The following is a 12,389-nucleotide window of genomic DNA, read 5'->3' on the forward strand; positions in this document are numbered from 1 at the left end:
TAGGACAGGTGATTTTATTTAATAACTAAATTGTTGGATAACTCAAATTTTAGAATATATTCAAGGTGTATAAAGATAAAAATGTTAAAATTGGGACTAAAAGATGGACAAATTTACTTAACAGGGATTGATAGAAAAATTTGCCTTTATGTTCAAAAGTCCATAGTGCAAGTACAAATCCCATTTTTATTTTCTCTTTGGGATCTGATCTCTCTTCCAGTGTTGAGTAGTTTTCCTCTAACCAGAAGCTCTAAATGCCAAACACTTGCCTTCCTGCAGTAGTGTTTCTAAGCAGCTCAAAAGCTGGTATATGACCTCGTTTTTGCCAATCAGCTGTGCTAGTCCAGGTCTTTGAATCTGAAGTCAGTGATTCAGGAAGGAAATATAGGGAAGGATTCATCCTGTAGGAGGTGGCAGTATCTGGGACAAAGAATATCAGTGGTTTCAGTAGGTCCCATAATCTCTGTTGGCAGTAAAGAATATGCTTCTTGTAATGTATAGTAATATTAATCACAATGCTGAGTTTATTTCCTAATTAGTTATTGAAACTTTTCAACCTCCCCATCACTATGGCTATTTTCTAGTTTGTAACTTTATACTCTCCCTGAACTAGTACAAAGGTCTCTTAATTGTCACCTTATACCCTCAGATCTATTCTTTACATGAACTGTAACTTATTAAGTGATCCATAGAAAATGAGAAAAAAAAATCACCAGAATTTCTCAGTCCAGAGGAAAGAGATGTTATAGTAAGAAGGTGTTAATTAGTGTTATAAGATACAAAATGACATGGGAGGGGATCAAGAGCATAATCTAGAGTAAAAGCCTTGGTCAAATGTAAAAAAGATAAAGATGAAGATGCATGTCAATAATTTTAGAGGTTGAAGAAAGAAAATGAGGACTACTAAATGCCCTCATATTTGCCTATGAAATACAAGGCAAGATCATCTGTAGGCAGATACTGAATTTGCTCTTGAAGAGATAGAAGGTTTAGAATATCTACTGAGGGAAGTATTGGCTGGCTAAAGAAAATTAACTACCATGATGAGACCTCAGCTAAGACTGACAACCTCAAAAAATCCGGTAGCATCAACTGATACAGTTATGAAAAGAAAACTCCTTTAAAAAAAAATCTTTTTGACAATAAATATGCAGGAGTATAAAAGTGAAATTTAGAATTAATTTAGGTTTGAGAATTTATCATGTGGACTTGGTTGAGAAAGACCATTTCACCAAAAAGTTAAAGATGGGGATGGGGATTCTGTTCTGAAAATGAGGAATTTGGGGTAAGAAAGTTGGGTAAGAAAGAGAGCCAGTCAGAATTACAGACAAACATTGAAGATGTAAAGGAACTTACTTCAAAATGGAAGAACCGATTATGGTCAGACATTAGCATATTTATTGTTATTCCTTCAAGGTTGAAGTTATGATGGGAGATGACAAAATTGAATGCAGCTGGTTATTAAAATGGAATGAAAATAAAAGCTGCTGAAGTCAGATTTTATCTGAAACTCGAGTGGAAGTCTGTTTTGTTCTGAGTCCTAAAGAAAACTGTTTCCTTAAAGGAGAGAAGAGTGGTAGGTTTCCCTGGCTACTGTTATTGACCCAATACCTTCAGAGACAGAGCCATAGGATACACATAGTGGTTTTTCACTGGAAAGCTGGTTGCTTAAGAACATAAATAAGTTGGCAACAAAACTAATGCAGAGAAATAGTTGAAACCTTGTAATTTGTAGTAAACTTAAAGTTCATATAACCAGAATTCTTACCCAGTTAATTCAAATTATAATTTCCCTGACCAGCTTGAATACAGCAAGTGGCAGAGAACTCAGTTCTCTGGTAAGACAGTCCCTTCTATTGTGGAGTCAATCCAATCATTAGTAATTTCTTCCTTGAACTGTGTAAACATATAGGCAAAAAGTTGGCCTATTTGTATTTTCAAAAGACAGCTCTTCAACTGTGTGGAGAATTTTTGTGTCCATTATACCTTTTTCACAGGATAAAAACAAACCCATTTTCTTCACCTGATTGCCCATAAAATATGGTATCTGGACTTTTTGATATCCAGATTGTGAAGGGTTAAGGATTGAGTTAATAGTCTGGTCTTTCTTGTTCAAACACATTTCATCTCTCTTCTCATCTGGGGGTACCTCTGTTTCCTTTACCCTACACCCTAGACCCTCTCTCAGCTCTATGTCTTCTGAATGCCATCCACTCTGCCTGGTGGTCACCTTTTCATCCTTCTCTTGATGAAATCTTTTTTTTTTTTTTTCAAGATTTTATTTATTTATTTGACAGAGATCACAAGTAGGCAGAGAGGTAGGCAGAGAGAGAGAAGAGGAAGCAGGCTTCCTGCTGAGCAGAGAACCCGATGGGGGGCTCGATCCCAGGACGCTGGGATCATGACCTGAGCTGAAGGCAGAGGCTTTAACCCACTGAGCCACCCAGGCACCCCTCTTGATGAAATCGTATTCGCCACTCAGTATCTAGCACAAATGTTAACCATTCTTGCTCCTCAGGGCAGCTTTGGCTACCCCTCATTGGTGCCACCAGCACTTCTTTTATATTACAGCACTGACATTTCTCTTTCCCACTAGAGAAACTTCTAAAGGTCAGTGATCTTATTCATCTTTGTATTCCCACTCCCTAGTAAAATTCTTCCTGTAGAATCCAGTAACATTTTTTAATGCATCTTTCTTTTTTTTTTTTTTTTTAAAGTGTGATGCCCCACATTGCATACCACACTCCAGCTGCAGAGGGAGGTGGCAGGTCACTTGGTCTGAGCACTGTATGTCTACTGAGGTGCTTATTTGTTTGTTTGTTTGTGTGGCACTCCAGTTTACTCCTGTTGCACTCCTACACAACTGCATTCCATGTTTTTTTCACCAGACTTTGCTTTTAAGCCAGATTTCTCCATTCTCAGTTCCTAGCAACAAGAACTGACTCTGGCTAATTTAGTCAGAAAATAAAAGTAGTTGTCGAGAGGTGTTGTGTAGCTCACAGATGCAACTGGAAATCTGGAATTTAGAAAATAGACAGGAGCAGGCAGAGGCCAGGCAGTTAGAAGCACAGCCAAATCCCTGGGGAACATCGACATTTAAATGGCAGATGGAAGAAAGGAGCCCAGGAAGGAAAACTGAGAAGACGCCATCAGAGGGGCGTGAGGAGAACCACAGCAATTTTAAAGTCATAGACGCTAAGGAAGTAGAGAATTCTAAGAAGAGGTTGCTGAATCGTGGCAGATGCAACAGACATTTAATAAGACAGTGATTGCAAAATGACCATTGCCTTTTGAAACTAGGCAGCCATTTGTGAACTTGAACTTGGTAAGAGTGTTTTCAGTAAAGTAATGATAGAAGTTAAGTTTCATTGAAGAGATAAGAAAGTTGGCTGGGTAGGCTAAACTTTTGAGTATTTTGGGTGGAAATCAGTGAAGAAAAGAATATGTGACACTGAGAGAGAGCTTTTATTCAAGGAGAATCTCGAGCATTTTAATAAGCTATGGGAGAATGCTGGGAAAGAGGCTGGAGTAGAGAAGACAGAAGAGGTAATTGGTTTAAATGTATTTCTGAGGAGACAGGAGGGGCTTAGAGTAGAAGCGAGAACTGTGGTCATGATAGTGAGAGGGACACCTCATCCTCTGAGATGGGAGGAAGGCAGATAAGGGTCTGTAAATCTAGCTAAGATTTTCTTTGTGTGTGGTTGACAAATCGATGGTCTCGATTTTCTCCATGAAGTAGAAGGGAAAGTGATCCACCGAAAATGGAGTAGGGCTCTTGAGGAGTTCCTTTTTTCAGTTTTTGTTGTTGGCTCTTCTTCCATTATCCATTATCTTAATCTGTGGTATTTGCCAGGGTTCACACTTTCCCCAAATAACCCAGTACTATCTGCAGTTGTTTACACTGTAGCACATACCCTATCGTACTATTTGTTTATAGAGGCATCCACTTCCACCAATAGAGGGAAAACTAAGAAAATACCCTTGTCTTATTTCCATCCTTGCTCCACAGATGATCTTGAATCAGTGTTTGCTGAATGAACAAAAGGTTTTTAAAATTTAGTCTCTACTCTGGTTTACATTAAGGGGTTTTATAATTGGTATATATAGAACACAAGGCAAAGTATAGGGAGAAAATCACAGTATTATACCTTATTCTGGATTTTTTACATGAACTCAATATTATGTCCTATTAGTTCTCAGGACTTCATTGACAGGGCTTCATGCTCTGGTGTGGACATCTTGCGCCGCATATGCTGATGTGTCCATCCAGTAATGTGGGTGACTATTGAATGGATGAAATCTATTGTGAGAAAAACCTACAGCTGAACTCTTCTCCCAGTGGTCAGCAACTAGGCTCGTGGGACTCTGCCCAGGCAAGAAACCCAACAGCCCCACACCTCTTCAGCTTGGTGGAAGAGGACCCAGTTCTCTAAATGACTACTCTATTCCTATGAGTCGTCAAAGCAGAGAGAGTAGGACACTGCTCTTGTTTTTGCTCAAGCAGGGTTGATGACCCCTAGCTCCCAGCTCTGTCATTTCTACTCTCATTTATCAAAGGAATGTGTGGTCGGCAGCCCTGTGTGGGCCGGTAACAGTGACTCAGCGGTTCTGGGATAGAACTGGACATAATTTATAGGCACATAGGCCTGGAGAGCAGAGATGCTTGCTTGGCTATGTGGCTGTGTCAGGCAATTAGCACACCCTGTGGGGGAAGGAAAGGGACCATAGGACAGAATGTTTTCTGTATCCTTAGTGTACTTATTTTAGGTCCTCACAAAAAGGAATTGCACATCTGCTTAGAATGGAGTGTAAGAATACTGGGAGTAGCAGACAACTCTCTCAACTCTTAATTGACTCTGATACATGGGTTTTGTATTTCCTTTCCTGCTTTGTCTTCTACCTTAATTTGGAAGGCCATTGGAGTTCATCCCTAAGGGGAGGGTCACTATTCAGCAGGGATGTTCCAGGAGGGCTGCCCCACAGTTGGTGCCTGATCTGATTTCTTGGTATCTTTACAGTACCTGAATGCTATAAATTAAAAATATCAGTTTGGGACCAGAAGAATCTGTAGGAGAGGGCTGCTTCTCCTTACTCTCCTTAACATATTAATAATGGCTATCATTTAAAGAGTAGCCTAATAAGGTGCTGGGCACTGTGCTTGGCATTGTATACACATGTGATTTTAGTAATGACTGGTGTTGTTATCCATATGTAGCCAATTCATACTGAACCTCAGAATGTTTCAGTGATTAACATCATAATATTCATAAGTAACAGTCATTTAAATCAGGTTTGTCGTTCTAAAGTTCACTTCTTTTCCAGATGAAAAGTAGCACTAATAGGCACTAGGGAACCCGAGGATTAGGTAGTTGATGAAAAGTTGCTGTTTTCGCGCTATCCTTCCCAGTAGTTGCAATGGTGAATATTTGGAGCAGGGTGGAAAGGAAGGGGGAACTGCATGCTGATGTGCAGGTGAATTTCTCAGGACCTCATTGAGCATACTGGGGAGGGGGAAGTCTCTCATGTACTTACTCCTTACTTATTCTCCGTTCCAATTTGGGGGATCTCTAAAACTTTGAATGAGGATATTTTTAAAGTTTCTAAGCCTTTGACATTGTTCTACCAAAAATTTAAAGTCATACAGCATGAGTATAGAAAAGGAATAAGAGAGGCAGTGGAAAAAACTGAAGCAGGAAAGGAACAAAAGGCATCTCACCCCAGCCAATTTTTTTTTTTTTTATGGAATTGTCCATTAACTGCCAAGTATCTTCCAAATGTAACAGCTGTGTTCTTCTTGAATATATGCAAAGAAATTTAGGAAGCCGATTCCGTTTAAACTGAATGAGTTGCTTACAAAAGTGCTGATGTGGTGAAGGGTCTAGGGTTTTATTTAAGTTAATATGCTTGTTAGAAACCCAGGCTGATGAGGATCAGGAGATCTGGTTTTTATTACGAAACTGCATGCATCGTGGCTGTTGTTGCTATCACTCTTGTTAATTAGGGATTGGGGCACGTGACTAAGGCCCTGGGGCAATAAAGCCATGGTAAGAAACCAGACTGCCAGGGTTCAGTTTCCACGTCTATGTCTCACAATTTATGGGATCTTGGGCAAGTTCCTGGAACTCACTGTAGCTTGTTATCTGAAAAATGTTCATAAATTAATATTTTAAGTGAGCTGATATATACAATGTATACAGAACAATGTTTGGGATGTAAATAGCCCTATGTGAAGATTATTATTTTTATTATGCAAAATGGAATGATACTGTACAGAAATAAACTTCATGTAAGCACAATAAAACAGACTCCTCTTTCCCTAACACCTGAGAAAGTTGTAGAAGGAGAATCTCTTGATGGGAAGGAGTTGTGTGGTCCATGGATCTAATAATGTACTTTGAGATTCACCTTCCCTGAAGGGTTTCTTCTTGATTGAGTATCAGCATCATCCCACTGGCCTCAGGGAACACTGCTTTCTTGCTAGGAACCAGAACCAGTGAATGGTGGTGGGTAAGGATGCTGTACCTTACGACCAAGGCCAAGATGAGGCTACCACCATAACTAAGTTGTACGAGAGGCTACTGGCAAAAAGAGGAGGTAAGCAACCACATTTCTCTATTTCTGTGCTGCCCAATGTGGTGGCAACTAGCCACATGAAACTACTGCACATTTGAAGTGTGGCTAGTCTGGAGTAAAGATGTGATTTAATTTCAAAGACACAGTATGCAAAAAGAATATAAAATATTGCATTAATAACTTTCATACATTAAATACATTTCATACATTAACTTTCATACAATAAATTTCATACATTTCACATGTAGAAATGATACTGTCTTGGATTTAGGGCTAAATAAAATGTGTTATTGAAATATTTAATCTGTTTTTTTAATGTGGCTACTAAAAATTTTAAAATTACATATGTGGCTCATGTTTATGACTCCTGTTCTATTTCTCTTGGACAGGACTGATATGGGTAATCTGGTTAAGAAAAATAGAGCTTGCTATTCCAAGTTTGCTGGCATCTTTCTTCTTCTTTTCTCCTAAGTTTGTTCTCTCCTTCTATGTGATGACCAGCGGAAAACTCACTGTCCAGACTGGTGTTACTTGACAGCTAGCTGGCTCAAGGTCAAGACCAAGAGAATGTCAGAATCCACTTCTTGCCCATAGGAAATGAGCACCAAAAGCAAACTTCATGCTAAGGTTATAGTTTTTTCATTGGTCATAAGACTGCATCCTTACTCTTGGAATCCTCACTAAAATTTTTACATCATAATATAGCAGAAATAAGTCTGATTTGGGGGGGAACAAAAAAAGATCACAAAAAGTACTCCTGTGATAAACATCTCTCCATTAGTATGATGAAATGAATTACATGCTTTAGTGTGCTAGACATACACTGTTACTTTATAAGCTTATCCTATGTATTATTTTTTTCTAATTTAAATTCAATTAGCTGATATATAGTACATCATTTGTTTCAGATATAGAGTTCAGTAATTCATCAGTTGCTTACAAACATTATGAAGTAGATAATGTTCAGATATGAGGAAACTGAGATTTGGAATTATTCAATAATATTCCTAAAGCCATATAACTAGTGTTGAAGCTGGTTTAAATTAAGGTGTATCTTAAAGCTCATTGTGTGTTTGGATGAAGCATTGTATACCTTAGTTAATCTTACTGAATAATTCAGAAATTCCAGCATGGATCTTGGGCTTTGCCACCTGAATGTTGCTTCTCTACTCCAAATCTTTCCCATTTTCCAGGTGAGAGTACCCATCTTTCCCCTCAGACACCTCTAGAAAGATGCCATGAGGGAGTTTTCAGTGTTGTGAGATCAGGGGATAGCTTCTCCAAAGAACCAAGAATGTCGGGAACTTGGAACAAAGTAGAATTGTCATAACGATAGGAATTTTTCTTCCGTTCAAGTATAGGTGGGGATGCTAATAAGTAGAAATATAAAAGTGCTGAGCAGCCTTATCCTGGTACAAATTTTACCTTGGAAAAGGGGAAGAAATGCTATCCCCATGGATTTTCTGTGTCGTTGTGTGCAGTAGTTTGAGACACCAGCCTGATTTAGAAAACCGGACTGATGCTTATAAGCACTGGGATCCTGGTCAGGCTACATCACCACGGCAAGCAGTAGTTTCTTCCTCTAGCAAATGGTGTTAATAACAGTGTCTATGCGTAGAGTTGTAGGAGTAAGCCTGATGAAGCATATATAGCACTCAGCTCAGTATGGGACATACTATATGGTCAATAAATGTTAGCTTTTATTTCCATCATTTTCCATATGTAATAAGCACAGGTTGTGACCACACTAAAAAAGTGCTTTGCTATTATTTCTCAATCCTTGCTAATAATGTGTCCTATGATTTATTTTTCAAAGCAGTAAAACTGTCTCAGATTTTCATGGGCAAAGTATTAAAGTGTATGTGGCCCTCAGAAGGGAATGAAGACACACTGTGCCAAGCCCTTCTGCCTTGCATCATTGCAAGCATGCAGAGACCCAGTACACTCCTGGGTGTTCTCTCTAAGCAGCACAGAAAATTGTAAGTTCCGAGAGCCATTTAGATTGCTAACTTGGGGAAATAAGTTAGCAAGTCTTATCCCATTTGGGCGAAGTACATTCTTTTTCCCTTCTTCCTGACATTCCTGACTCTTTGATGGACAGAGATGGGAAGGGATTTGGATCTCCAAAGGGATGTGCGGTAATTCTCTTTATAAGGCTGTGGTTGATTATTTCATTGCACATTTTCACTTTAATTGTGTTCATTTAGTTTACCTGGCTGATATAAGTGCATATTGTGGTGTATAATGTATCCCCAATGTATATAAAGTCAGAGCTATTATTCCATTTTGGATTCTGGTGTTAATAAACAAGCTATTCAAGCTCTGCTGAGGTAGTTTATAGCATTGCTGGAATGCCTTGATGGAATTACAGCATTATCCATATACAGTTGGGGGCATATGATTCCTTTTTATGTAATATAATACCCTATAATATAATGAGTATCATTAATAAAGTGACAAACTAAAACTTGAATTACCACTTCAGGATGGGCTTTATTCAACCAGTAGTACGCTTTCTGGTCCTTTGTAGTTTCTCTCTTTTGAATTCATAGTTTACTGCATTCAAACTGTGATATTAACACACCAACCAAGCATACCCTGTTGTGTCATAAAGCCATGGTATGAGGTGTCAAAGGGGGGAAAAAACAAACATTATTCTAAAACAGAAACTGGGGAATGTTACTGTGATGCTTTAAAAGACGCTGTGGCTGTCGTGAATAAGCAAATTTATTTACTAGCCAAAAGCAACATTTCTATTTTTTACTTTTGGGAAGGCAAATGTTCTTTACTCAGGAAACATTTTTATATGAATCCTATATTTCAAAAATAGAGCTAAATTATATAATCATAAATTAGTATTAGCCAAGTTTAGATAATAAAGGACTGCACAGATTTCTCTGAGAATACAGAACAATGCAGTAGGCATTTAAAAACAAAAACAAACAACAAACAACAAAACAACTCTTTGATTCTCTTTTCTTTGGTTCTACTTGATTCTACTAGTTGATTAGTCCAGGCTAATTCTTGTAAAGACAGCATCTGGGATTTTCTCTGGATAGCTCAGTCATTTACGTAGCATAAAGGATTTAGACATTTGATTATGGTGTCAAGGATATCTGTTGCACAGGGAGATTTTTCTGCAGGTACAGTTAGCTGAGCACAGATTTCCACAAAGCACAGTGACATATTCAGAAGATGCTCAGAATCTTAGAAATCGGTTTCTAATTCTAGATAGCAGGAAGCCTATATATTCATATGAGGTAGGTGTTGAAAAGATTTGAGATTCCTTGATATCCAGCAGCAGGAAGAATTACATAAGTAACAGCATAAGAATTACTAGATTTAAGAAGAAGTTCCCTGCAGAAAGACCAGAAATAAATCACAAATCTGGAAATTTATAAGAGGTTTGTAATCCTAATGTCCAGTATTGTATTCTCCTGACCTTTATGGTTGATTCATCAAATGCAAAAATGTGGCCTCAGTCTTTCCTACTACCTCTGGTATTCTTTGAAAGCCCGGGACAGAATAGCTTATGAAAGCTGTATGAGTAAGCATGGCTCAGAGCAAAAACATGAATGAGATAACTGAAGGGGGTAAAGAAATAAATGAATTATCACAATTTATCTGAGAAACTAAGATGAACATAAGGTCAACAAATAGTGACAGTTTCTGCTTTCCAAACCTCCCAGCATTAATTTTGCATGATGAGAGATTTTTATCTAAAATTTTGTCAAACTTAACTGTGAATCTTCAAGAAACATGCAAAGGTGATAACAGAGACAAGCTATAAACCATGATTTATTTCATCTTTGGGATTCTGATATTCATTGGGATAACGATCTGGTGTGAATTTGGCTGTATCACTATCAGTCTCAGGACTTGGAATTCAAGAAGTAAAAATCTTCAAGCACTTAAATCCACATGGTAATATCATTCCAATATCTGCAGACTAAAATGATCAGTACACTTTTAGAGAAAACAAAAGAAGACATTGTCAATTGGAAGTTGGTCTGTAGAATGGCTGACTTCCATCCTCTTCTCCATGGAGCTAACACAGTTCTCTCACCTGAATTCCTTTGTGCTCACATATCTTTAAATTGACTGACTGGGACTGTCATGCAGTTGTAGAATACACCTTTTGCCTGAATTACATCAACTGGACCAAGTGAGAAATCAAACCTACATATTTGTTCTCACTAACATCATATGCTAGCTATCCCAAAATAAATCATCTGTTTACTGCTATGTAATTCACATGCTAGCATGCCTGGGAAGTCCCTGCACTAAATTACATTGTATTTTTTATTGTTACACTAGTGCATGCTGTGAATATTTGCTCAATATTTCTCCCTTTAAAAATATTTGTATAATTAAAGTTATGAGACTCTATCATTGAGCACAGTCCCATGAGTTTCAAAATATATAACAGATAATATGTGAGTGAATGTACACAGTGCAAATCTCTCTTACATTGAGCATCAAGTTCTGACTCTGATATTTTCCAGTTGATCAACCTTGGCCTGTGCACTGAGCCTTACTTGTGCTTAGTTTTCTCATCAGGAAAATGGTTTTGAAACTGTACCACTAGCACACTGGATGGTTATTATCACCAAATAGAAAAATTAGGACTATTTATACAAGACAAAGGAATATTTATACAAAACAAGGAGAATCAGACAAAAGTTATCATTACCATTCCTGTTGAGCAGAAAAGAAAGAAGATGGTGTATCCTATTTAGGAAACATGAGCTTTTTCTCCTGTGTAACCTATCACTCATCCTATGAGGAAACTCATAGGTTATAAAATAGTTCATCAGTTCTCATGAAAAAACATGAAAGCGCAAAGATGATACGAAGTTGCCACAGTTGATCTGTGCCGTGTGGCATGCCGGAATGAAAAGGCTCACATTTAGTGAAATCAAGCTATATCCTGACTTCAGGTGGAGACAAAACTTCGAAAAATATTAGACAGTATCCCTATGCTTCTTAAAAATAATCTCCCCTTTGGCTAGAGAACAATCGTTAGTTCAGGGTTTTCCTGCAGAGGAGACAGATTCCAAAGTGCATTATAACCGAAGCTGGTCCTAAAAACTGACTCATGCTCTCACAGGTCTCCTGCAGTTCTCAAGCTGATGTGGAACTAGGGAGTGCTCTTGGAGACATTGGCAGTTTGGAGGATACTTTGCAGTTTCAACTTGTTCTGATTTAGGGTAGACTGGGTAACTCTGAAGAGGATAAACAGAGTGGGCAGAGGAATTAAGACAGTCTTCCTCATTTAACACTATATCCCAAAGCCTGCAGTAGATTCTCAACTTTCTCAACACTCCTTTTTTTTTTTTTCCAACTGCAGTAAATGGACTGTTAAATGTCCAAATAGTTGATTAATAAAATACAAATAAATTGTATTAATCTTTTTCTCTAAAATGAAGAGAATCATTTTTTTTAAATAGGAATGAATGCATAGTTATTGTTAAGACTAAAATAGCATATCTTGTTAAGTTAACCAAAAGGAACTTTTATTGTAACAGTATTCATATAGCATAGAATTATAAGGAAGCTTTTTTTTTCCTGTTTAGAAAGCTTATGTCCAGTGACTTCATTTTTTCTGGCACATCCAAATATATAGCAATAAGGAATATATTGATTGAAATAACAATCCCACTATGACTGAAGCTGTATGTTTAGAGAATCATTTGTATCTGGTATTTGTTACTTAAATATATAAAGTGTTGTCTCTAAAATAGAAAAAAAAAAAAAAACAACATAGTTCCTAGCCTGTCTTTTGTTGCTGAATTTTGCACAAGATTTGTGGACCT

General features: G+C 37.7%; 1 pseudogene; it reads left to right on the forward strand.

Moving 5' to 3' along the window:
• Positions 1–6,497: 6,497 nt before the first annotated feature.
• The window catches only part of LOC116873456, a 134,776-nt pseudogene continuing 128,884 nt past the window's right edge, over positions 6,498–12,389 (forward strand).

The sequence above is a fragment of the Lontra canadensis genome, unplaced genomic scaffold (assembly GCF_010015895.1).
Source record: "Lontra canadensis isolate GAN:19392208 unplaced genomic scaffold, GSC_riverotter_1.0 scaffold33, whole genome shotgun sequence".
Lineage (NCBI taxonomy): Eukaryota > Metazoa > Chordata > Mammalia > Carnivora > Mustelidae > Lontra > Lontra canadensis.